The sequence below is a fragment of the Nilaparvata lugens genome, chromosome 10, assembly GCF_014356525.2.
Source record: "Nilaparvata lugens isolate BPH chromosome 10, ASM1435652v1, whole genome shotgun sequence".
In the NCBI taxonomy this organism is placed as follows: Eukaryota; Metazoa; Arthropoda; class Insecta; order Hemiptera; family Delphacidae; genus Nilaparvata; species Nilaparvata lugens.
Genome location: NC_052513.1, coordinates 8,167,537 through 8,173,021, shown reverse-complemented (window position 1 = coordinate 8,173,021; position 5,485 = coordinate 8,167,537). Strand labels below are relative to the sequence as shown.

Below are 5,485 nucleotides of genomic sequence, written 5' to 3'. Positions count from 1 at the left end.
ACAACCTTCTCAATTCTGACTGATTATATGATAATCTGTTCGGTTACGGGTATTATACCAGTGTACATCGGAATTTTGGTTCACATTACTTGCTTCCACATTAATATGTAGGTGTATAATGATATAGTAATATTTAACTGTAAATTAATAATAACATGATGAGGGTGTAATAATAGCGGTTTTATCATTTTAAGATATAAACTGTTTTACATGAGTGGAAATGTAAGGTCTATTTCACCTATCTCTTGCCTGCTATGCGATGTTATCTCTAATCTAGTTTAAAATCATGATTTTAAAGTTTATATTTTTATTTCAAATAATAATTATAACTTACTTATTCAACTAATGGTTACACCTTCTCGACTTGTAACTTTAAAGATTAAAGTGATGTAAATCATTTCTTGATTGATTCGTTTGTACTATCAATGAGCATTATTGGAGTAATATATTTATATCTTTCGACTTAACATTGTTTGAAAGAACGTACGGAAGCTATTTCCCAGTTAGGGATTGAAAACCTTTGAAGCAATAATCTCTTACAATATACGAACTGCAATTTTCTTTATCACAGATTGTGACTCATGTCCTTGTACTTGTAAGCATAGTCAGACCTCAGAATAACTAAGAATTCTATAAATTTAGTATTGAAAATATTCAATATTAAAGATTTTATTATTTTGACTGCAACTAAGTTAAAGCTATAAAAATACAATAATGATTTTACTCTGATGAAACAAGAACACAATATTTATTCTCTCGATATAAAATTACTAGGCCACTACAAAAGTCCTAACGATCATGCAATTATGAAGCAAAGTGCTTCTTTTATTTATTTATATTTAAAATATATCTTTTTCGACTTATACAAACTCATCACACAACTAACTACCTGTAGCAAATTGGCATTCACGTGTGCATTCATAAAATTTATTCTAGTAGTATTAATTTCGAAATATAATTTATTATATTAAAAGACCTAAGTCCTACAGAGTAGTCTTGTAGAATATGAATAATATCTTGTTTTACATCACAAATTTCAATATTCAAATTTCATAGTAAATTGCATGACTAATCATAGGCTACCATGTTGAAATTGATTTCAAATAATCACAGCAAACACTGAAGTGAAATAGTGCACTGTAATATTTATTCTATATAGAATTACACCTTACTTGAACCGGTTATCATAGCGGTTCTAATTTCAATTGAAAAATGAACGATTAGCTGATTGACTTATTCAAATTTTCTCGAATAACCGATACTTTATCATTTATTTCAACTTCTGTTGGATTAATTTGACTTGTATTTCAACTACTGCACCCATAATAATTTATTGAAGTTATTACAATAAGTTACCGTTCCAGACCAAGGAAGGCTAAATAAACATCTCATGCAATACAAATCAACATAAGAGATTGAATAAAAATTAAAACTTGGAATTTAACCTGATGGCGCACCCTTCACTGCTGTTCTATTAGATTTTTGTACTATTTTGTAACTGTACTAACTTGCAAGGTATAATAGCAGGTAGTAATAATTTAGAGCGGATACACTCGCTCAATTGACATTTCAACTTGGCTAACCTTGACTTGAGAAATTAAAAATCGAACTATTAATTATCGACGTTCATGCATGTTAGTGTTTTAACGTCTAATTAAGTTGTAGCTTGGAAAATATAATACATAATTATATTTACTCCCAACTAGTATTTATTTCTATGAATACTTTTATATCAAAACTTGGCTTTGCTTTTTTCCTGACCGTTCAAGTAATTGCAAAACAATAACAAAAACCAAGATTTAATTTTTTTATCAATAAAATTTCAAATGCCGTAGCAAGGTCGTTTGTCTTGGAGACAGAAGGTTTGATTAGTGAAAGGAATATTTCAGAGGAGAACTTTTACGAACATTTGGAGGTTTTACAAACCATAGTTTGTGTACGGTAAAGAAATAATATTATTGTGGAAAAATCCACTAAAAACTCATTACATACGTGTATTATTCGGATAACAGTAATTCTTACCTCAAAAAATGAAACTTTTTCATTTGTGAGATAGATAGCGATTGAAAGATTAAAAAGCATGACTGTATTGTAAAATTTCCAACTGTACGTCTGCTCTGCTCCCTCTGCTTTTATATCTTACTTCTAATCGGGAGAATTTGCAATAACTTATTATTTTCTCACTTGTCGATCGAGCTTCATTTAGACTTATTAGAAAATATCTTTGGAGAAAATTACATTTTCCAACCCTCCAGTATCTACGTGAACGTTACTTTAGAAACAGAGATGTGGGATTTCTCCAAATTAAGGTGAAATGAGAGAGATGTTGTGGTTCCACTTCAAAGTCGAATAAATCTTTTGCCTTTTACTAAAGATTTCCGTGGAGTGGAACACCTGATGAGTTTATTCTGAAAGATATGTTGTCAGTTCCAGATAATTTATTTGAGTCAAACTATAGTTTTAATGTACTCATCGGTCAATTCATCATGATCAGTGGTATTTTTGGACTGAGTCACAGCCAAACCAAAAATACCACTGATGGTGATGATTGATGAATGCATTGAAACTATAGTTTGGCTTGAATAATAAATTATGTGGAACTGACATCACTTTCATTTCTCCCTACTAAATGAAATCTTATCGTTCACTTGATCATTGATTTTTTTCATAAAAAATATATAAAAGACTAATTAGAGAATTACTCATTTATTTATTTATTTATTTATTCAAGGTGATACACATACTATAATTAGGAAAGAAAAAACAGGCAATTGCCCAAAACTTCTTCAGTTCCTGGATTTTCACATATTAAAAATAGTCCAAACAATTAGGTTAAGTTCAAATTTTGATTTCTGCCAAAGTTTCCGCACCATCCGCATCATCCATTTAATAATTATATCAATTCTATGTAAATAGTGGGATCGCTAACAATCATTATAATTCTACTTCAAGGTATCTTAAATAATGATTTTTGATCTTCATTATTATTTATTTTAAATCGCAATTTTCATGAATTTCCATTATAGTCGTTCTCATGATAAAACTAGAACTGAGGCGCCACTGTTTTCTCGCGTTTTCTTTCAATCAATCACCGATGACAAATCGATAAATTGGAAAATCAATATTTCTGATGTCCTCGAATGTTTAGTAAGGTCACGTCTGGTTGACAACTGTCGGACAATCAGTATTCTGCTACGGTGACCGTGTTAGTATTCACAATGGTGACAGATTTTGGCCAGGAACTGCGCCGGTGTCAGTGATTTGTACGGTACTCACGATGGCCGACGTGGAAATGTGACGAGAATCTCTGTCGCAAGTCCGAATTGTCACTGACTCTGTGACAAGTGATTTACAACTTTCGTGCTACACACGACCCGCCAATTTCACACCACTCTATCGCCAAGGTCGGGCCGTGGAGGTTAAATGCGACTGTGCTATAGTACTGCACTTGGATATATCATACTGTATTTTCAGTTGTTTCATTTATTTATTCACAATGAAGACAACGGGTTCCCCCAAATATGTCTCTTCTACTATACAAATTGTACAAATACAAATGGAAAAAACAAAAATGATAAAGATAATACAGACTTATGCAGAAAGAAATAATACACAACAAAAATAGTAACTTCATAATAATGTACAGGTACATCATGAGTTTATTGAATGCAATCATTCTATTATATTCGGTTTTTAATCAAATCAAATTCAAAATTTCTAGTTTATTTATTTCTAGACTAAAAAGTGGACTCAAATCAATTCAAGTGGAAAGTGCACTGCAGCTTTGTTAAAATTTGCTGCAGACTTATTCAATCCGTTACGGTACTTTCTAATATAATCATAGGTGCTAATATTACCAATAGGTAGGCCTACTTCTATTCTTATTCTATGATATAATGTAGCACTCCTGTCAAAAAGTCTAGATGATTCTGAACATAACTATTATAACCATTACTGTATTGAAAAAACTCAAAATCTACAACATGGTTTCAAATAAAACCTACACATAATATAAGACCTACGTTTCGGTACAAATCGCGAATAATTTGGTCCAGTTGAACAACACTGTGGTGGTCATAAATTTTATACTTTATTATCTATCTCATTCATTATTCTATTCATTGAATTAGGTATCCTATTTATTGAATTATTTTAGAGACCAAAATAAAGTAGGCACCTATAATAAACATTCAAGCAGGTTCGTATGAAACGTTCAAGAGAGGGTCTCTCTCTCAATAAAAAAATTAGATGCAAGGTCGCATATGCAGTTTAGTAGTGTTACAACACACATAGGCCTAATTCCATTAAGCATTCTGTGATCATGTGAACAAACGCCATTAGTCAAATGCTGACCAGTTATCTGTGAGAATGCAGAGATCCTTGATAAATCACATCTGACTCTGACAGTTGAAAAATCGCCTTGAATTCCATCAAATACTGTAGGCATTCACTATGAGGAAAGTGCTCTACAATACTCACATCTGATATACAGGTAGAATGAAAAATAGAAATGGGCCTAGCCCTCCTGCCAACAACTCAATGTTGACAACTTTTTATAAATTGCTAGATTATTGGAATTTGTTGGCGAGTCTGATTGTGAATTGATTCTTATTTAAATTGGGAATTTTGTCATTCAAGAAACACCACAATTAATTGAATGTGTTTATAGATTTTTTCATATCCGCTACAGTATTTATATAATAACATAATTTAAAATTCATTTGAATCTATTCAGCTGAATAGATTGTATCATACTTCCATTCTTCATAATAATTTGAACTAGGTATTTGGTCTCAATTTTAACAAATTTTCAAAAGTAGGATAATAAAATTACTCGACAATGTTTGTATCACATAAGTAGTAGGGTTATTAAACGATTGCATTTTACTAAACAATTGCATCATAATATAAAACAATTTCATTCCAGTAAACAAATGTATTGTATAATATAGCTTGGCTAGTCTCAATTGTGGCAATATAATTGTGGTCCTTATTTCATCTTGAAACTTGATGGTGTTGCAATGTACCCTACCGTGTACACGCATTGAGTATAGAATGTACGGTACTTTCTATATACTCACTGTGTACATGGTGTCCCAAGTTTTTGCATTTTTTTATGGGATTTCTTCATTTTCATAGAACAGTGGAAATGTGGCACTCCAAACTGTAAAAGTGGTACCTGAACTATTTATATTAAAGTAGGTAAACATGAAGTACCTACCTTGTAGTTTGTAGTAAAGAGGTAGAATAAAACATATTCAGTAACGCATTGAGGAATTTGAAAGGTTTTGTGTTGGAATGAAAAGAATTTCAGTGAAACTAAGGCTGTCTCAATTTCAAAGACAAAATTCTATAAACTATTCTCATGGAATAAGAAAATCATCCATTGTATTTTATAAAATCACTGTCTATTATTATTTTCAAAATACCTTTAAAAAATCGTTTTGAATACAGTTTTATTCTGGTTTAGTTTAGAAGAGACAAT

The 5,485-nt window shown here is 31.1% G+C and overlaps 1 non-coding gene across 1 annotated transcript; it reads left to right on the top strand.

Moving 5' to 3' along the window:
* Positions 1-2,323: 2,323 nt before the first annotated feature.
* On the top strand, positions 2,324-2,442 carry LOC120353459. The gene has a single exon (XR_005572416.1). It is a non-coding gene; the product is annotated as a U5 spliceosomal RNA (small nuclear RNA).
* The last annotated feature ends 3,043 nt before the right edge of the window (positions 2,443-5,485 follow it).